The following is a 22,793-nucleotide window of genomic DNA, read 5'->3' on the forward strand; positions in this document are numbered from 1 at the left end:
TATAACTTTTTTGTTTTGTTTTAGCATGACTGTTTTTGAAGATGATCATGTATGGTAGCTTCAACATTAACACGACTTGGTGAGGATGATATTAATAATAATACATAAATAAATGTTTAACTTTGATGACTTTGAAGGCGAAGGAAGTGTGAGAAGAATTTCTGTGTATCTATCATATGAGTTACAAGATTCAGTTCGATGGCTAACGTCACGGAGTTAAGTGTGAGTCTGCGCAGTACTGGGGGGACCAACTGAAAAATCGTTCTATTTGACTCTGTGCCCTCCCATTGAAAACGACGGAGTCTGTTCGTCCATTTCTTTTACTGTCTATGATTATATCTCCAGAACGGTTTGACGCATATGCTTCAAATTTGGTACAAGTGTTTGTATGGACTCAAAGATGAAGTGAGTTGATGTTGGAGGTCAAAGGTCAAGTCAATAAACACTCTGAGTGCGATATCTCAAGAATGCCTTGACATACATGCCTGAAATTTGGTATGACTGTTTGTATGGACTCAAAGATGAAGTGAATTGATGTTGGAGGTCAAAGGTCAAATGTCAAGGTCAAAAACACCTTGAGTGTTATATCTCAAGAACGCCTTGACACACAAGGTCTTTTGGTATGAGGGTTTGTATGAACTCAAAGATTAAGTGATTTAATGTTTTTTTTTTTCACGGAATTTCCCCACCAACATTAAAGGAACACGCCACCCAATGTCAGTAGTAATATATGTTCTTACCTTAACTTTCACGAGTTGAGTCATACCTCTCCCGTGTCGGTACGTGCACTCAAACGCTCTGGTGCGCGGCTGGACTGTGTTAGCATGTTGCTATGCTAGCTGGCTTTGCCGTAACTAGCCGTAGAAGTAATCAAAAACATCCATGTTTTCCATTGTTTTGGGTGGCGTGTTCCTTTAAGCCAGCAGCTTTCCATCCACTATTGTAATTCCTCTGGCGTTACATTCTAGTTGATACAGTATAATGCTCATTGTAATCATTGTTAAAGAATAATTCTGGTATTTAGCACTTTGAGTCCCTTTTCTGGTTTGTTTTAAATGAACTAGAGTGGTGGACACCGAAATTTTGACGATGGGTCCTGTCTCGACTTTCTGATTCGTTTTGAATTGAGTGGCTGGCTATGGGCATGCACAAACATGTCCTTAAAACAACCCTTAACATTCGTTTTCAAAACTGTGCAACTCACCAAGTGGTTAGTGGTGTTTGTTGATTATTAAAAACAAACATTTAAACCTTTAAATACTATAGTACTTGGGCCAGTTGTGGCCTACTGGTTAGGGCTTCGGGCTTGTAACCGGAGGGTTGCCGGTTCGATCCCCGACCAGTAGGAATGGCTGAAGTGCCCTTGAGCAAGGAACATAACCCCTCACAGTGTGCTGTATGTTGGGATGTGTGTTGTGTGTTGATGTGTGTTGGAGAAGCTTCCGGATGAAGGGGAGAGGGGGGGCAGTGTACTGCAAGTATGGTGAAGGGACTTACTATTGCAAGCAGAGTACTGTATGTATGGAGTAGATAGAATACATTGGTGATTATTTCAGTCAGCGGTGAGTAGTAGGCTATTGTAGTTAGGGATGTACAGTAATGGTATGAAAATTTAACCTCATGGTTTTCAGTATTATCGCAGTAATTTTAAAAGTGTCTTCAATATGTTTAGAAAGCAGTAATAGGCCTAAACAAGCTGAAATAGTTTCAAAATGTGACAGTGTTTTATTATATTACAAAAATATAGGAAAAACCTATAGGAACCTATAGGAAAAATCAAAAATGCAACTCTTAACCAAGGACACTGGAACTCTACAAAACTTGAACTGATATTGCAATACACAAACTTACCTTTTGTCAGAGGGGGTCAATAAACTTGACACTTTTGCAGCATGTGTTATTTTATTTCATGTTTGATAGACGACACAAATAAATTACATTAAAACAATAGGCATTAATAATTACAAGTAGTTTTAAGTAGTTGTTAAAGTAAGTAGCATAAAGTAATCAAATGTGATTATTTGCGTAACTGCATATAACACTCACAGAGCAACAGGCGACCTTCACTATACTCGTCTGAAACAAAAGGAAGCATGTCTCTGAAATAGAATCCTTAGTCTAGCCACAGTCTTCACACATACAGCCTCATCATAAGGAATGTGAATAATCACCTGTTCTGAATGAGACCAAATCAGTAATTTGCATGCCTTTAACTTTGTACAGAACAAGCTAATTTGAATTTGCATGTAGATTAGGCTGTAACTTGGGAATACCCTCTACAATCTTTACATCATATTTTTGACTCCCCATTAATGCATCCAGTGTTTCATTTGCTTTTAGGAAAGGCCATTTAATTTCTAGCAGCTCCCCTGAACTCAGAACCCCATCAGGGCTGGCAGACAGCCAGGGCTCTCCAGGACACAAAACTGTGCCATGGCGTCTTACCCTGTAGCCACCGTCTTCTAGCCATTTCAGGGCCAACACCTCACCCACCACACCATGTCTGGTAGCAGCATTTCCATGAAAACGCGGAAAGACGTGTTGCTGTAAGAAGACTTGGGGGCTGCTTCTCACCGGCACCTTGCAAAGCTGGCAGTTATTCTCAATCTGCGAGAGTCTTGCCAGAGGTGAGACGCACTCTGCTCCTGAGTCAGTAGCTCCAGTCTCCGAGTCTATTGCCCAAAAGCCTTTTAAAAAGCAGAGCAGCGAGAGCGGATGTTGGAGCCATCGTGCTCTGCGTGGGTTGCTGCTGGAGGCTCCTGAAAGTTCACGGCAGGTGTTTCAGCATTTACACACTTATGTAAGAGACTTGACATGGGCAGCTTCAAATGTTTCAATCCATTACGAAGAGCCTCTTGGGTGTGGAAAAGAGGGGTGTGAGGTAGATGGTGGGGCCCTACATCACATGCTTGATAAAGAATCACTGGCCCTATGGTGGGTAAAGGAAATTTCAGCAGCTTCGGTGTGATGTTCCTTTGGGTCCCGCTATTCCAACGCCGCTGCTCATCAGTACTGGCAACTCCTGTCAGGCCATTGGACACTGCATTTTCCACCTAAAAACATGAATTTGTGTAATTACAATGCATACAATGCACAGATGAACTTGCTCTTGTACAGCAGATTACGATGGGCTAGCCTCAGTTTCAGTGGTGAGATGTAGGGTTTTGTCTTTCTATTCTAACGTCATGGTGTTATATCGCTAAGTTGGACTACTAGACATATTCTAATCGCTTTTGAAGCTTCAAGTGATTTTGCAGATGATTTTTCAAATAAATTGTCTATTTAATGGAAAATATATGTTCATTTTGAATTTGATGCCAGCAACATGTTTCGGAAACACAATGTAAGCACTGAATATAAGTAGTAGGGTGCATCATTTGCCCCACTTTTTTCATTTTTTTTGAAAATCAATCTGTACCTAGAATAGATTTTTTACACTAACTAAATTAAACTTCCATGAGAAATTTTATAAAATTCTATTGATATCTAAGGGGTCCACCGAGCTTCTGAAGTTTCCAACTAACAACGGACATACAAATATAATTTTTTTTCTTAAATAATGGCAAAATAATAGATCTAGCCCTATAATGTCAAAGAAAGTTGAATATAAATATGTACATTAGCATCATTTGGTGCCAGCTGTGTGTCTCTATCTTTATTACTTCCTGAGATATGGCAGTTGTCATTTCACATGGATTTTCCATAATAACAGGATGAAAGTAAGCTATCAATAAAATCTTAAATTATATTCCATTAACTAACATTACCCTATTCTAGAACTATGAACACCTTACATTTCAAAGTGTAAGACAAACTGTAAACCTCCTACAAACATATTATATGACTGAGCAAATGGGTAATCCATGAATAGATAGAACATACATAATTCTTAATAACTAACCACCATATGATGTTGATGTTTTAACATCAAAGAACACACACTCTTTACATGTTTCCCTTCCTCTTCCTCAGGTTTGGTGTTTTCTCTTTGTGCAGAACATTCTGGTAATGTTCTTCGCCTCTTGCAGAGCCTAGTCTGTGCTGAGCTTCACATTACGCGGTCATTGACCACATTCATGGACTCCAAGTGAATCAAGGCCTCCTTGTAGGCTGGGTGAGCAGGCCAGGTTGAGATGTCAGTGGTGAGGAAAGCAGGGTCCAGCTGCAGAAGATGAAAGATATACCACAAATCAGGTCCCAGGTTTGCTAGTGTCGTCTTTTGGGTTATCTTTCCTGGAAATTTGGGCTTGCCGAAACCTGAGCCATATCTATCATTTGGACATGTGGAGGAGGTAGATGGTTTGACAGCAGGCAAGCTGGTGGCCAGGGATTTCTTGTGCTGAAGTACCACTGGTGTCTCTGAAAGGCCTTCATTGCACTCTTGAAGATCACTGCTGAAACATGTGAATACCGAAGCAAATTCTTGAAGAACTGCAGGTCGTTCCATGATGCGTCAACAGCCACTGAACACTGCAACCACCAAGATGAGGCCTTGATTCACTAAGAGTCCATGCATGTGGTCAATGACAGCGCAGAGCGTAATGTGAAGACTACATAGGCTCTGCAAGAGGAGAAGAACTACCAGAATGTTCTGCAGGTGGTGGAAGCAGACAGAAAGAAAACACCAAACCTGAGGAAGAGGAAGGGAAACATGTAAAGAGTGTGTGCTCTTTGTAGCGGTTCGGACTTGTAACCGGAGGGTTGCCGGTTCAAACCCCGACCAGTAGGCACGGCTGAAGTCACCTACTGTAACCCCCTACTGGCACCTACTGTAACCCCTCACTGCTCCCCGAGCGCCGCTGTTGTAGCAGGCAGCTCACTGCGCCGGGATTAGTGTGTGCTTCACCTCACTGTGTGTTCACTGTGTGCTGAGTGTGTTTCACTACTTCACGGATTGGGATAAATGCAGAGACCAAATTTCCCTCACGAGATCAAAAGAGCATATATACTTATAGTTATAAGGATTTTCATATAAGACCATGACTGGACTACCTTCACATCTGCTTTTTATAGATATTGGGACATATCGCTACGCTAAAAATAGGGGGAAAATGCAATATTTTAGAAACAAATGAAGCTAGAGATATCAGACTGGTACCAAAAGATGTGCAATAGCCACGTTTATATTCAACTTTCATTGACACTGTAGGCCTAAATGCATTATTTTGGAAGTTATTTACGAAAAACTGATTTTTCCAGAGCGGGGATACAGGCTCTGCTAAGAAGCAACTTTAGAGGCTTGGTGGACCCCTTAGATACTATTCAATCCAGCTAATATTTTACACATTTTCTTTTCATTAGTATTGTCACATTTTAAAATTGGGTACAAGTTGAATTTCCAAAATTGGGGCAAATGATGCACCCTAATAAGTAGACTACATTTTCTAATTTTCTAGACATTGCCGTTTTGGCTGTACCTTACAGTTTATTGGTGGTGGTGATTAAGGAGCTGGGCTAGAATGCAGTAGCCTGAAAAACTGTTTAATTCCCAGTTTCCACTGTGTGCCCTTGAGCAAGCAACCCCAAGTTGTACCAGGGACAATGTAATATAATTTACATAATGTAAGTCACTTGGATGAAAAGTGTCAGTTAAAAACACTAAATAAATAAATTTTATAGGGGTTTTAATTGTAACATATAGTCAACCTATTTTTTCTGTAGTAGCACTAAAAGAGGTGTTAACTAAGCTGGAGATGGTGCTGGACCAGCAGTCCACCATCCTACGGCTGCTCCAGCATCGGGAGGGGACAGCTGTAGCAGCGCCTGAAGGCCTACCACTCCATAGCCCCGCTCCTGGCCCTGGAACAGAGCCTCCAGGATCAGGATCAAAGAGACAAAATAGTGAGAAATTTAATTTAAACCAAGGAACGATATGCATTCAAACACAAAATGCACAAGAACTGTGCCAGGACAAAAGAATGTCATTTTGTTTATCAGAAACTTGATCGTAAATGGTTGTTTTTTTAGATCAATTACCTGGCCATAATTGGGGGCGCAGATGTGCGTGACTACACTTGGCGGATATTGGGGCGCCTTATATCAAATGGGCTGGCCAAGGGGCTCAACTGGTGGGGGTCAATGGAGAGACCTCCTTGACCAGCCTCCATCTGAAGGAGGTGATTACTGGTAATTATATTTGGGCTCATACAGAATTTTGATATCAGATGTTGAAATAAGCTTAAAGGGGAATATTGGCGATTTTTCACAGATCTCTTAACAGCTAGAGCTGCCAGGCAGCTACAGTGCTACACTCTGGGAGCATGAACATGGGGGCTCATGCACATGCCCCCAGAGTGTAGCACTCTAACTGCCTGGCAGCTCTAACTGAACAGTTCTGTGCATCAACTTGAGTTAGGTAGATCAATTGTTTTTGGGGTTTTTTTTCTTCATACTGACAGTACTCGAGCTCGAGAAAACAGATCTATGTAAAAAAAAAAAATCACGGTAATTCTCCTTTAATACCACATAATGGCAGTATGTATTTATGCATCCATTCCATTTTCCATTTTCATTTATACCAAAGCTGCTGTACGCCAAAACCCGCTGTCCGCTGGTGCATCTGAGGCAGCTGTGGAGACTATAATGAAGAGGTGGCTGCAGCTGGCAGCAGACCGCGAGGAAAAGCGAAAAAGGAGGGTCCTCACCAAAGAAAACGTTTGATTGTGCGTGTGTGTTCAAAGTTTGTAATCAATTTGTAATCAGTTTTTTTTTAATTATTATTGTCTGTCTTAATCTTTTTTTATTATTGTTTCTGTTAAAGGAGAATTCCGGTGTAATATTGATCTAAAGTGTGTTGCAACACGATACCGAGTGTGAACGTATGTCTCATAGCTCATCTCGGCTTGTCCCCTGCACTCAGAAATCTGGCGCTAGTTAGCCGATGCTATACAGACAGTACCTTCAGGAAGTTTACCATTTGCCGCCATCTTGAATTTAGTCACGATAAGTCGAGCGACGAGTACGAATGAACAGGTATGATAAGGAATCAGATTCCAAAAATAATTCAGTGGAAATGCATGGATTCCAGGAAGCAACTGGACGTCTCGAATCAGTGTCGAGGCTTCGAAGCACAAGTGTTTCGAAACACTGCTTCAAAACGTGGTTCAAACAGCCATGTCATGTGACCACTGCTTCGAAACATCGTTCAAAATCCCCATGTCATGCGACCAAAGTTAAGTGGACCTTCGGTGCATTTAACCGGTGTCGGCAGGCGTGCCCGCGCGTTCAATTAACAGTGTAGCTTTCTCTTAAGAAATAACCATGATGGTGTAGTGGTTAGTAAGGGTGTTTTTTTGCACGGTAGCCCAGGCTGCTCAAATGTGGGTCGATCGCAGTTTGATTTGTAAGGTATTGTTTCAGATCGTATCTGTTTAATGTTTTCTTACTTCACCATTAACCACACAGTTTCAACTAAACTCTCAGAATGGTCAAAAAGCAAGAGTTTTTATAAGAAGAAAGTGATTTAGAGAACACATAGTGGCAGCAATAAGATTCTCTTTATTGTGACTTCATGTAGTCTCCCATCCAGTTATTGACCAAGGGCATGCTGCTTAGCTTTTGACAAAGACTGAACACAGGTAACACAGCGAGCCATGAACATTAAAGACTACATCTCCAATACGAAGCATTTGACAGATTTGTTTCACCCTAAATAGCTCTGTGGTGTCGGAATTGTTTCAAAGCTTCGGAACAATTCGGCACAATTGCTTCGAACATTTCAGTGTTTCATAAAGCCTCGCTTTGCCCATCCCTATGGGATAGTAATTCCAGTATTTGGGTCAATGACGTGACGCTCATTTTTTTGTGTACATATGGGTTACATACATTTAAAATTTGAAAATAATTTGACAAATTATATCAAATATCATTTTCATCAAACCCTAATCTTAAAGTTTTGGATTTATTTAATTTTGAAAGAGTATTAACTGAATTTGGGTAAAATCAAACACGGTGTAACCACAAAAACATGAACCAAATAATTACACTTGCTGAAAAAAAGTGAAATTCTCTCCAAAATCCCTTCTAAAATAATCTGGCATGATCTTGCACAAGAACTTTTCTATATTTAATACAAGTAATGAAACCCCATTGTTCTGAATGTTTGAATTAATATGGGGAATCGTGTCTGTCACATCAACCACTTGTCAGGGCCGGTGAAGCCAGGTGAGTTACTGTGGAACCAAAAGCAGACTCAGGAAGCAGAGAGTATAATTAGTGGGTTTTAAATGTCAGAACACAGGAATCGGCAGCCAGGCAAAGTGACTTGACAAAACAGTGCAAACTCAAAAAATCCAAAAAACGGCAGAGGGGCAGGTTTCAGTCAAAATCCAAAGTGGCAAGACAGGCAGAGTTCGGTACACAGGTTGGCAGGCAAAAACACAGGCAGCAGTACAGGCAAGGTTCAATCAAAAATCCAAGGTGGCAAAAACAGGGAGAGTTCGGTACACAGGTAGGCAGGCAGCAACACAGGCAGCAGTACAGGCAAGGTTCAGTCAAAAATCCAAGGTGGCAAAAACAGGCAGAGTTCGGTACACAGGTAGGCAGGCAGAAACACAGGCAGCAGTATCAAAGGGGCTAGACAAGACTCACGTGGCTGAACAGGCATAGGTTGGCAACAAAAGAATGCAAGGTCCAAGCAAAGGTTTCCAAAGGGTTGAGTCAAATTCACAAGTCCAAACAGGCTTAGGTCAAAAAAACAGTAATCCAAAGAGCATGAGCATAAGCGAGAATCCACAATAATAAAGAAATATAGTTAGAACACTGTTAGAAGATTCATGTTAGTAGAGCAATATACTCACATCAATAAGAAAATAGTTAGAACACTGTTAGAAGGTCCATGTATACACCTCAATAGAGCAATGCATCCACATTAATGAAGAACTAGAGAGTAACCTGTTAGAAGTTGATAACTTGTGTAAAACTGAAATAAGTAAATAAAATAAGTAAAGAGAAATAATTGTATGAAGTAATATTTGCCACAGACATTAAGCACACAGGTGGGCCAGACTCAGCAGAAGACCTTGGCTCAACGCCCAGATCTGGGCTCGCTTCCCAGATCTTGGCTCCCTGCCCAGACCTGGCTGACTGCCCAGAAGAGACAAGAGATAAGAAGTCTTACACACACACACACACAGGTAGGCCAGAGCAGCATTCTCACACACACAGGAACAGCTAAAACTAGGATTAAGTGAAATAAGAACAACATTTTTTTCTGTTAATTGTAAATTAGAAAAATAACAAACATCACCAGAGAACAGAGGATCAAGCAACTAACACAGGGTTGAGACAACAGTCAGAGTAGGGTACAGATAGGTTAGGACTACTCATAACACAGGGAAGAGAAAGGAAACAACCACATAGTAATTAAGATAGCAGTGGCCTATAACCGTTTCACATATTAACACACAGAATCAGAAAAAGCCAAACCAACAAGCAAACTACAGGGATATATGGCACAAGGAGGACATGAAGTGATCTGGACCATAAACATTACCCAGCATACAGAAGAGGGGTGTTAAGGGGTATAAACTTTGACACTGGACAACACGTGGAATTCCAAGGCAATAGGTTGCAACTCCCAACATACTGTAGAGAGTGGTGGGGCCTTATCGAAGTAGTAATTGATACACTTGGTGACCTAGACCCTGGCACGCAATTGCAGGAGAATCAGGAGTGGCCACAAACCCGAGCAATAGCTGGTGACGCACATAATAGTGAAAAGTCAGAGGAAGAGTGGGTGGTTAAAATCATCGAACACCCAAAAGGAGGGTGGGGCGTAAGCGCCACAGACAAATAGGGGGCAGCGGTTCCAGGACAGAGAGTGCTGCTTCCGGCTCACTGTGAAACTTGGGGAGATTTGAGGGACGCCATACTATACACAGTCGGTGACCTACACCCATATACACCAGAAGATAACCAGCCAGTGTGCATCATACCTAGCTTCGACTAACAAGAGGCACACCTCCGAGACTGGGAACTGGGTTGGTACCTGGATTGGGAACAATCTAGTAATATAGAAGACCAAAACCAACTCCAGGTGCACAGGGAAGACGGCAAATCGTAAGAGGATCTGATATATATCCACGAGGGGGTTCAGAACATTCACTTAAAGGACCACAACCATTCAAAAGACTAAACCCACAGCAGGGAGAAGGGTTGTGAAGAATGGCAACGGGAGAGATGACACCCTTGGAGGAAGTCTTGAAAGAGAACAGGACTGCCAGAGATAGAATCAAGGAGGTCAGGAAGAAATGGGAAGAAAGGACACGGAAACACCACACCCCATGGACATACAATGGAACATTTTATTTAAGCACAATAGCCCAAATGCAGGAGAAGGTCCTGAATCATAAAAACCATGACAAGAGGCCCGCGAGACAAAAGAAAAGAGAAGAAGAACTACTGACTTGGAAGCTTTCATGAAAATGGCCGAGCGGAAAAGGAAGGAGAAGGCTGACCAGAACAGGGTGTCACCCCTAACACCAACCATACAGGAAAAGCAGGAAGAGGAAAAATGAAACCAAATCAACAAAGACAAGCATCCCCGACCCAGGCTCCAGATCCAAGGGCCCTGCCTATGGAGGAACCACGACCATCTCCATATGCAGAAAAGGACAGACTGTATCCCAAGATAAAAAGCAAAAGAGGATACAAAGGAAATGGGCCAACGGAAAGAAGGACCACCGGGCTCTGCAATCCAAGCGGCCCTAGTGTTGAGAGAAGCCACGATGGGAGGAGATCGCATGGAGTTGTGGGAGGAAATAAAGAAAATAATGGAGAGGCAACACGACTCCCCGTCAGGAGCATCTCCGCGACCAACCCTGAGCTTTCCCTGAGGGGTGGAGAGACCGGAGGGGCATTGAGGGAAATGGAGACAGACCATAGGAGTTCGGGAAAGATACAGAGGACTGAAACAGAAGTGGCCAAAAGGTGGGAAGAAGCACTTCAAAGTGAAGACGAGGTGGCAACAAACCATAGGTATGCTCTGGAAAAGTTGCAGCATGATTGGGGAGAAGGGTTAACCCACACCAGAACTCCCAAAGGACAGGAACAGAACAAAAACACAGGGATAGAAATAAGATATCACGAACAAAACAGATGGATGATCCAGGAGCATCAGAGAATGATGGAGGAAGAGCAGGTTGCAGCCATTCGAAGAGAAGCTGAGATACAACTTGAGCGCTGGAGCGAGAGGAAAGCACTTGAAGCAAAACGACTTATAGATAAACTGACAAAGACAGAAGGCAATGAGCCAGGAAAAGAAGAACTGGTAGCCAGAGCTTGGGAGAAAATTGGAGAGGCTATGAAATGGATAGAAGAAAGAGTAAGCATATGGGAATCTGAAAAGCACCAGAAATACAAGGTCAACTTCTTGAAGTTCATGTAAGAACAGAGGGAGAAATTAGAAGGAGTCATAGAGGAGATGAGCCTTGAGGAGAAGCATGAAGAAGAAAGGGCGAAGGCAGAGCTTCTGGAACAAGAGAAGGAGAAGCATTGGAGGTGGACAAGAAGGGAAGAAATAGAGGAGGAAAGGCTAATTAGCCTAGCAGGTGAAAGGACTAAATTAGAAGAGCTGAAAGGGAGAACTAATGAAACTCTGGAGAAAATATATGAGTGTGTCTAAAAGATGAGAAACAAAAGCAGGGAAGAAGAGTGCTTACTGAAACTCTGCGTGGAAGAGTCTGAGGTGGATCAAAGCACAAACGAAAGCGAAGGGCCCAGCGATGAGGAATGTGGAATACGATTTGGGAATAGATCAGGACATAGCCTATTACCCCGTGGAATCAATCCAGAGGCAACCACGAACGCCGGAGCAGGCCCAGACACAGACAACAGAACTAAATCTACTAGGCCGAGGGGCAATATGTGGAGGGTGCAACGGGCACTTCAAAAGGTGCACAAGCAGTGCAAACCCATCAGGGCAAAAGAAGGCAATGCAGAGGAAAAGGAATGGCGATGCTTTCAGTAATGATCCAACCCAGTATGATCACCACAGGCTAAGGGCTAAGCAGAGTAAACAAAGGAGTCGGGAAAGGCCTGGAGGAAATCCGGAGAGGAATGAAGAAAGGGCTAAATGAGATTGAAGGAGAAGTAAAAAAGAGTTGAAAGAAAACAAGAGAGCTGGAGAAGATAGAGAAAGAAGAGAAAAAGAAAAAAGAACAGATGAGAAAGGAACGAGAGAGAATGCAAATAGAGGGACCATGAAGATTCAGATGAAGAAGAAACACATGTCATGGCACCAATAATAATGAAAGAGAAAAAAATCATACTACCAGCCGTGGACTCACTCGGACGTGAGCGGTCTCTTGGCAAGGCTCCCAGTGTTACACGAGGGAGGAGGTAGATGGATTTCAACGATAGAAAACCAGACACAAGGACGAACCATGGCAGTAGGGGTACTGAGGGGTACATAAAATATGTGCTCAGTTGTTACTGTGAAAATCTGAGACGGAAACGGTGTTAGAAAGGGAAAAATTAGGGTATCTGATGGCAGACAGCAGCCTGGACACAAAGGACTTTGATAGATATCGACCCCGAATATGGAAGGCCTTGAGGGCGGCCTACCCAAACCAGTACAGCCCCACGGCCGTCTACGTAGAGAAGCTTAAAGATGATGACAATCCAGCAGCCTTTGTGGAGAGGCCTGCCCAATACTGGACAGCCAGGATGGAACAGCGACCAGAGGTATCATATGCATCCACAATACAATTCAGACAGGCCGTTATGGACACCCTGCCGAGACCAGTAAAGGCACAGTTAGAAAATGACTGGCACCTGGGTTGCATGACTAAAGATGAGTTCAGACTAACAGTGGCACACTACGTAACACTCCACAGGCAAGGAGAAGATAAAAAGGAACAACAAGAAAAGGAGGTCTTGCGAAAACTCACTCAAATGCAGTTCCAAGAGACAACACCAGTGGTACAGCAGCTGTGGCATCAACAATGGTACAGTAGACTGTGACGGCACCAGTAATACAGCAACAGGGGATGATACAGCCACAACAAATGCCACCAGTGACATTTCAACCAGTGATGTATGGGCCTATACAACAACAGAGACAACAATGGTACCCACAGAACAAAGGCCGAGGTGGGCCCCACCGAGGGGGATTTGGGCCAGGAAGAGGCTATGGAAGAGGACAACAACATACTCAACAAATCAAGGGCCAGGTGGCTTCCAGTGCTCGGTGTGCAGAGGAGTAGGACACATCTCCAGAGACTGACTGACTAGAACTGGTAGACAAGGCAACCAAGGGGGACCAGCACCACCACCACAAGGGCAGATACAACAGAGTGGTCAGGCCCCTCAATATGGAGGAGCTCTGTCACAAGGCCAAGCCCAGTCTGGCAACCAGGTGACCCACTATAGGGGAGGCCCGCCACAGGGGCAGACTCAGTCTGCCCAGGTCTCCCCCTATGAGGGAGCCTACTATTGACGAGGCCCAGAAAACCCAGGGGAGGGTCAGTTCCCCACCCTAACGAGGGGAGCTGACGTAGAACCGATGCTGCAGGTTCTAATACAGGAGGGAGAGGTTAAATGTTTAGTGGACACGGGAGCAACGTACACTTGTCTTCACCCAAAAGATGCCCAACACCTCCCCAGGTCTTCAGAAAAATGTATAGAGACAATGGGTTTCTCAGGAAAAACGCAGCTTATTCCAATGACAGCCCCAGTATCAATTGAAATAGAAGACAAGGAAATTAGGATACCAGTGTTAATAGCGGAACACATGCTGATACCAGTGTTAATAGCGGAACACACATGCAATCTAAAACTCCAAATTGAATGCTCCCCGTCAAGAGTGCAGATAACAGTGTTAGCAACCCTGATGGCTATGATGATACATGGCCCCCACAAAACCACGTCCAGCAAGTTTACTGGATCGGCCAGTTGGAACAAGAGCTGTACAACAAACTTGCAGACCAAGTAAGCAACCTCCATGGCCATCTACGAGAACCAAGATGTCCCTTTCACTGCACAATTAAGTTTGACCAGACGCCAAATGAAGAAAGAGAGGAAAAGTGGAACAGAGAAGTGGAAGGCTGGAAACACATTCCGCTGGACATACACACAGTAACAGTGGCTAAAGAGGGAGTGGCTGCTGACGTAAAGTTCATGGAAGGAGGGAATATGGGAGAATTCTTTGACATGCCTGGAACAATGCCCCACATCACTTTAAGAGTGGTAGAAGGACACAGAACAAGAGAGATGGCTCAGTGATGCTCAAGGCTCGATGTGCCAAATGGAAGGGGACAACAAATGATTGGGTCCAAATAGCCACTGAGACAGAATGAGTCCAATGTACAGAGTAAAGCTAAGCAACCCAATCACCGTATGGGATGTCCCACAAATAATCGAGCTCATGAATGCAGGACTCCAGGAACAGAGGGGCATACCTTATGCCAAAAGGATGCCCCTATGGAAATGCATTCGGTTATACAAGCTGTTCCCAGGAGCAGGACAACGATGCTGGGACAAAACGCGACACAGACCTTTTGACAGCAATGATATGGACTGGGACACATACATGCAGCACCTGTCATGACGTTTTAAAGAGACTGATGCACCGCCGACGACACACGCCTCAGACTTAAACCCAGAAAAGACTGAAGAGAAGCAGAAAAGAGGCCAAAGTCAAGAAACAGCCCTGGAAGAAGCCCTCAATATACCGTATGTCAAACCCTGTCTATATGGCAATCCCTATTGCATGCATGGCCTGATGGCAGGAATAGGGTACCGATGCTGGGACAAAAAGAATCATGTGCCCTTCAGCAGGTTTGACCCAGACGGGGACAGAAATGTGACACAATACATGGATTGTGAAGCAGAAGAGAGGCTTGTGGAGCCAAAACAAGCAGCCTGGAAAATGATGATGCTGCAGGAGGCAACGGAAACGGATGAGAAGCACGTGGAAAGAATATTAGCCATAGTACCATCCGTGGTGTGGTCCCAAGGAGATGGAGACATAGGACTGGTTAAGTCAGCAAGCCCCGTAGAAGTAAAATTGAAACCAGGAGTAACGTTGCCATTCCAGCCACAATACCCACTCTCAGCAGAAGCAGTTGAAGGAATAAGGGAACGATTGAAGATCTTCTGAAAGCAGGAGTCCTAGAAGAAGTCCCAAGTGCAAGGTGCAACACGCCTATTTTCTCTATACGAAAAGCAGATTGAGTGAGATGGAGAATGATCCAAGATCTCAGGCCGGTGTATGCGTGCATTGAGGACTATCTGGCAGACATACCACATGCTAACGTGTTACTGACATACATCCCGTCTGACGCTACCACGTTTTCCGTCATAGATTTAACGCAAGCTTACTTCTCCATTAGAGTGGCGCCAGCGAGCGAGGAACTTTTTGCATTCCAATATTTGGGAAAAACTTATCAATACAATCGTTTGCCTAAGGACCTCAAATTGAAAAGCTAATAACCTAAAGCGCATCACATGTCAGAGCACGATCCTGCAATATTTCGATGACGTTTTGATATGTGCCCTGGACAGAGAAACGTGTGAAAAAGGACACAGTCCATGTGTTAACCGTTCTGGCCGAAGGGGGGTACAAAGTGTCAAGAAAAAAACTGCAATTCGCCCAGCCCAAGGTGATCTATTTAGGTGGACACAAGGGAATGATGATGTCGTTCAGTGGCCTCATAGGATTCAGTAGTAACTGGGTAGAGTGCTATGAACAGAACATAGCCCCACTCCGAGCTATGATCATGAATGCAGAAACCAACAATCTGACAATGGATGGAAATGAAGCATTTGAGCGCATCAAGGGAGAACTGCAGCAAGCACCTGATCTTGCACTGCCGGACTATGGAAAACCATTCCACCTGTATGTGTCAGTGAAGAAAGGGGAGGGAAAGGACGCATACATGACAGCTATTTATCGCAGACACAGTGTCATGGGAGAAGCAAACAAGCAATTGCGTATTATAGCTCTTAACTGGAGGCAATGGCTCAGGGTTATCCACCATGCTTTCAGGGACTTGAGGCAGTGTATTCAACATATGTCAAGGCCTTCAGCATTACCATGGGATGGTCAGTGATCATACACACCAGTCATGCAATAGCCCAGTTAGTTGAACAAGGAAAGTTCTGCCTGACACCCCAGAGACAGCTCAGATATTCGACTATGAGGGTGTATCACACAACTGTGTAGCAGACTCAGTAGCCTTCTGTAAGCTTAGGGAGCATCAAGAGAGTGAGCTACTGGGGGATGGGATAACATACTTTGTAGATGCTGTAGTCATAATTATGACAACAAAAGACACGCAGGGTTCAGTGTAGTGCAAACATTGTCAATAAAAATTTAAAAAATAATAATAATTACAGTCATGTGCGAGCCCGGTACACAACCGTGTTCAGCTCAACTAGCGGAGCTTAAAGCATTAACAGCAGCATGCTCACTAGCGGAAGGACAGGAGGCAGCCATATATTTGACAGTGCATACACATACAAAATTCAGATGTTATTCAGAAATTCAGTTATTATTAGCTGCAATATATGCAAATGCAAAGCACACTGTAAGGGGCATTACCGTAGGTCATGTTAAGGCAGATGAGGTAGCAAAGGAAGCTGCCTTAGAGGCAAGAAGGCTTAATGCAGTCCCAAAACCCCAAAAACCATTCAACAGGTCAAACTCGGATGGTGGCCCCAAATTGGCTCCTCGATCTCCTAATAGATCAGGCACATTGTGTTTCTCACAGTGCAAGGGAGGATGTGAGGCAGCAGATTCTTGACAGAGGATTCTGGGCACCATTGCTTCAGGATCGCATTGCTTATGTGTTGAGGAATGGTCACATTTGTGCAATAAGCAACTCAAGGAAAGGCAAAAAACAGGCATAGGGCCAAGACCCCTGGGACACATTCCACTTCCAGAAGGTCCATTCAAACATCAGGTGATGGATTACATTGACATGGGAAAAACAGTCAATTCATACAAACATGTTCTAGTGATAGTATGTCGATACTCAAGGTGGGTGGAAGCCTGACCAAGCAGGGGACAGGATGAAAAGACTGTGATTCATTTTCTGGCAAGAAGTGATCCCCAGGTTCGGAATTCCAGAAATAATTAGCAGTAATAATGGTAGAGCTTGAGCCAGATCCAAATTTGCCAAATCGAAATTGGGTAGATGCATTGCCAATTGCATTAATGAAAATGTGAAAAAATCGCTCCATGCACCTAACGCCGCATGAAATGGTGACTGGAAGAGTGATTCCTACTCTGTGAATTAGTGACGGAAACCCTTTCTAGAAATATTGGAGCACAAAGTGAGCAGTTATATTAAACAACTTTCCCAAGTTCACAGGGCAATTTTCAATGAGCAGAAGAAGAGAAAGGAGATTGGAGAGGGGGTCCGAAGAAGGGCCCATTCAGGGCGGTGTCACAGAGAAGAACGGAGGAGCCAGACGATGATCAGGGGAACCAAGGACCGCTGGGACCCCCACCAGACTCCCCTGGGGTGGATGATGGTGGTGGGGAATCCGGGGGAGAATCAAGTACGAGTAGGGGTATGGCAAGGAGGATACTGCCAGCTCCTGATACTGGCCCTAGGCGTGATGTGCCTAGGGGGCATGGTGTTTTCTCTCCCCTATCTGTTCCTGCAGGTGCTGTTGATGATGGGGTCGAGCCAGGCCCAAACGGGAGGAGGCGGACACTTCCACCCAGCACTGAGGCCACTTCCGAACCCCAGGTATCTGAGACCATGCCAGCTGCCCCGAGAGACAGCCATCCCTGTAACGAGCCCTCTAGAAGTCACTGCAGCTGGCTGTACAGTAGACTCCAAAACCCCCTACAATGATGGCTACACCAAAGAAGCGACGGGACCAGAAGAAGGAGGGAAAGCGACAACACCGCCGCTGCCGCACCAGTAGAGGGACGCAATCGACTGGGGAATCTGGTACTCTTTTGACCTTCCTAATGACAGACCAGCCGCTACAGAGGACTTCATAGGATGGTAGTAGAGAACAAGACAATGGGGACAGACTCATGTTGTACGTACATCCCTGGAACAGATGAAGACATGGAGGGTGTTGTAAAGGCAATGGATAGACTTAAGATCCTGAACACTGAAGCTCATGAAAGTTCGGGAAAAGAATAGAAGAATATAACATTAGATGTAGGTGATGTGTCAGGTATTTTTTTAGTCCAGTGACTCAGTGGCTGAAAAACAACTTTGGGTCACTGGGAGCACTGATTGTGGCATCTCTTGGTACATTGCTGTTCGGAGCTGCCCTTGTCGTAGGACTGTTTTGTTGCATCACCCAATCCTGTAGGAGGATCTGCTCACAGGCAAACAATTGATGGTTATGGGAGATGATATGTATAGGAGAAAGTGAATATGAGAATATAATGGTGCACGCTCCAGGCTTATCTGGAGCTTCATCCTTCGAAAAAGGATAGAATAGGGTGGGGCTGTGGTGCCCACACCTATCCACAATAATACATAGATGCTATGTCTACGCACACACACACACACACAATACTGATAGGTAACTCACAGGACATGTACCTGCACGCCCAGGTGACAGAGGAAAAGGATAGAAGTCATGGGCTGTGACCTGATACGAATAGTCGCCTCAAAATGATGCGTATTGCTAACAACTACTTATTACGCATAGATGAAACTTAGAATTGTGGAGGATAAGCCCTCACCTGCAAGGCCATCCAGAACAGTTGAATAGTAATGCTTGCTTGAAACCTATATTACATGCTCTCACCCCAGCCTGCCGTATGCTGGCCCCAGCCCGCCGCAAGGCGTGGCGGAGTTTGTGGCTCAGGCAGTGCCCAAGGACGGGTAAGACCCCATTCTGGTCAGCAGGGGCAACCTAAGGCAGGGGGCTGACGGCCCGGCTCCACAGTGTGGCGTACACTTGCGACCGGTGACGTCCACCCAGCCCGGAAGGGGCATGAGTGTTGTGATATCTGGGAGATATCTAAGGGGGGGCGATGCTACGGGAGAACAGTGGGGTGGGACATGTAAGGAAAATAATCAACCTAAATCAATATATAATATATATATATATATATATATATATTATATATATTTATATACAAATATGTGAGGAGAAAATATACTTTTATTGGCAGATTGGGGACAAATTGGCATCATGATGTTGTTATGTAACTCCTAATTGTCAAGATGGCCTTGCATGAAAATTATGTTTATGCTCAAAGTGACTGACATATTGGTCGGCTTTGGGGACAAATCCGTCTCGGGTCCTAGCCATTGTTCATAACAAAAAAATTGGTCTTTCTGTCACCCGTTCTGGGCGTCCAGGTTTGATAATTTAGCAATATTACACATATTTGAGAGTACTAGTGCATAATCATCATTTAAATAGATTAGGTAGTGATACATACATTTTTTTTTACAATTACACATATGATAATGAAAATTGTACAATCATCACTTATGAAGGGTGCTAACCATATACAAGGTTCCATAGTAAATGCTCACGCGTGTCTGGATGAAAATGCCTTGACAATGTATTAGGTCCGCGACATATCATTTATGCTTGCTGTAGAGTGAGGCTAATTTAGCCTCAAAGGAGGGAATATGTGGTGGATTTCTATGACTTAACGGATGCATGTATGGTTTTTATAAACTTTGATATTACTGCAATTATTATGAGACTTCAAGGCCTGTACACATCTTAAACAGACCAGACCAGCAGTCAAGGAGTGGGGTGAAGGGAGTTCACAGTGACACCTGGCTAGATGGTCAGTGAGGCTGAAGGAGTTCACAGTGAACTAGATGGTCGAGAGCGAGAGGATGATGTAATTGGATGATGTAATGGTGGTAACAGCAAGGCCAAGTAACAGGTGGCAAGATAAGAAGCCCTGTTACAACTGGAAAAAAACAGAATCTGGGAAAAAACCCAGAAGGAGACAGTTTTGCATATAATTTATGCATGATGAGACAATGGGTTCCACCAATAGTCGTAACCTTGGTGGATGCTGATAGGCCAACAGGTGTCTTTCGAGGGTGGCGAGAGGGCCCAACCCCAAGGTTAAGGAGTATAAAAGATAGGTTGCAGCCACCTGTTAGTCAGATCTCATCTGGGGCCCAGCTGATGACATCTCACATCACCCTATTGCTTGACACCTGGTCTGGACATCGTTTAGGCTGGACTATCACTGCAATACGGTGAATAAAGATCAACAGTCTTCAGAGATCTCCTGTCTGCATTGTCTCCTTCGGACGCTTTGTTCCAGAGTGCTAATTAGTAAGTAGTTAAGTGATAAATTGTTCAGTGGATTCGGAAGTGGACCGGTTTTTCCACGACAGAAGTCCTGATTTACCTGTTGATCATACATAAGCATATTAAGCCAGGGCTCAGTATTGTTAATGTTGCATTAGGGCTAGGCCTAAGTGATTTTGACCATTTCAAATAAGGGATATATCCACATACATCTTGCGTCTATAATAAAGATGGAAAGTACATCATCCATAACTTCTTAAACTATAGCCAGAACAAGGATATTTGAAAATAGAATACAGTCAGGAGGCTTGTGTGACCAATACTGCATCATTAACATCCAACTGAGCAAAACACTGAAGATTAAAGACTGGAGTTGAAAATAAAAGAAATGTACAACTCACTAGGCCTTTGACATCCAAAAAGTGTGGAAATGTTTTGAAGACATCTGCGGTTCTTTGTGGGTCATACACTAGGTCCTGGCGATGTTGGAATGTCATCTTCATCTTCTGAAGTACACTTGCGTCATCAGGAGTGTGAACAAGAAATGAAATAGCCTCTCTGCAGGCATCTCCATCAAGCTGCTGAGGCAGTGTGTTTGCTGATCTTCAGCGCTTTGGCCCATGTTCTTGAGGCACTGAGGTTTCCTTGGTTGGCCGTTTAACTGTACTCCTGGACATGGTCTTGAGGCACCACGCTAAATATCCACTGCATTTCTCCCCATCATAGAAATGCTCCTGTTAAATTTAAATGAATTAATGAACATCACAAAAGGATCTTACAACAAGTGCAGATGCAGCAAAAGGAAACAAGAAGAACAATCACTTATATTATAGGTTTTCTATTTTCATATTAAGATGCAATATCCTTATAACCTGAGTTCTTTTTGAATCAGGGCCCTACCATTGATTGTGATTTTGCATCTTGAACCAGTTGAACCTCATAACCTACATCAGTTTCAATTGTGGTTCTTTCTATGACACTACATTTTTAGTCATTATCAAAACCAAAATAACACCAAATAGCAGAATTTTTCAATCATTTCACTTTTATTAGCTACAGTAGTTATTCCGAGATGAAAACTAAAACTCTAATCTGTGCAATGTTTTCTTACTATCATTGCAAAACTTACATAGCCCTTTGGAGAAAAGGGATCCTTTAGTGAAGGAAAGAGAGTAATAATTCCCAGGGCATACTTCTCCCTCTGCTGATGGGTAGGAATCCTGCTATAGAGAAAAGACAACAGTCAATCTTGAGTGAGTTTGATTAAATACAGACAGAAGTTACAATATATCATTACAAGAATATATAGTCCTTCTTTGCAGTCCTTTATAATATTAATGTTATTAACTCTTACCCATGTCTCTCAGTCATATCACTTGCCAATATGTTGACGAACTGTCTCCGGGTGCGGTGGCTCAGTGAATTTTCTGACTTGTTCTCTTCAAGAATATCCTCTCCTCCTGGCTTCCTAAGCAAGGCATTTTCAACCATCTGCTTACATAAAAGAAAAAAAAAGTTTTCAGTGTTTAATTCTGTCTATGATATAAAATCATTGGAAGAAACACATAAAACCACATGTTTGTATAAACTTAAGCTGAAAGTTCAGAGAAATGTCAAAAACCCGTAGAGACACAAAATACAAAAACCTAAGGGTAAATTACATACAATAACATCTATTTTCATTAAGGATGAGTTTGGAACCAAATACTTTGATTGGGGAGAATTTCAATTTCGCATGACACTTTATAAATTATGTCAACTCAAAATGACATAAGACATTTCTTTCGTCTCAATTACCTCTTTTGCAGCCTCTGACACCGAAACTTTTCCAGCAGAACTACCCATGCCTTCTTTGCTGGATCTACTGCGGCCTGTGGGAATACCCTGATCCCTTAAGTCACTGTCACTTGAAGAAAGTGATATGGTGTCTGTGAGGGAAGAGTGTGTATCCGAGGAAGATGGTGTTGAATGAGCTAGAGGAGAAAAATCTTTACAAGAGAGTATTTGATTAACTTTATGTTTGTGGCTGTATCCATTTTAGTATAAATTTTTTAGGTAACTTAAACATACTCAGATGACATATTTATTCCAGTTGGTAACATTAATAATAACAATTGCCAATTAATATGTATTGAGTGTCACGACAACATTTCACATAAAAATTGCCCAACCCTGTCCTCTGTCATGTCCATTCCATAAAGAAAGGTCACTATCAGCTGCATCAGGGAGCAAAAACTTGGCTATGTATTGACTGTAGGCTTCATTGACAACGTAAGATTTTATGATAACACTTACCTTCATCTGAAATCCTTTCACGTACTGTCAGGCATAGATCTGGATGAGCCTCCAATAATTCAAGAAGAATGTCTTCGTCAACAGCTGTGTCAGTTTCATCGAAAATGTCAAGTTCAGCAGCATCAGGAAGACCAAACTTATTTTTGACTGTAGAGAGATCGAATGTAACCACTGAAAGTCACCGGAAACAAATCTTGAACTGCACATTGAATAACTGATCATCCTGTTTTTCTCTTTGACGCTGAAATAGTACAGTACTTGTTAACAGTAGTATTTTGACACTGCAT

General features: G+C 43.3%; 1 long non-coding RNA gene across 1 annotated transcript; it reads right to left on the reverse strand.

The window, feature by feature from the left end:
- Positions 1-2,640: 2,640 nt before the first annotated feature.
- LOC125311063 lies at positions 2,641-21,654 on the reverse strand. The gene is made up of 4 exons (XR_007196403.1): positions 21,566-21,654; positions 21,341-21,434; positions 20,613-20,945; positions 2,641-3,053 (listed from the first exon to the last, which is right to left on the reverse strand). It is a non-coding gene; the product is annotated as an uncharacterized LOC125311063 (long non-coding RNA).
- Between the last annotated feature and the right edge of the window lie 1,139 nt (positions 21,655-22,793).

The sequence above is a fragment of the Alosa alosa genome, chromosome 17 (assembly GCF_017589495.1).
Source record: "Alosa alosa isolate M-15738 ecotype Scorff River chromosome 17, AALO_Geno_1.1, whole genome shotgun sequence".
In the NCBI taxonomy this organism is placed as follows: Eukaryota; Metazoa; Chordata; class Actinopteri; order Clupeiformes; family Clupeidae; genus Alosa; species Alosa alosa.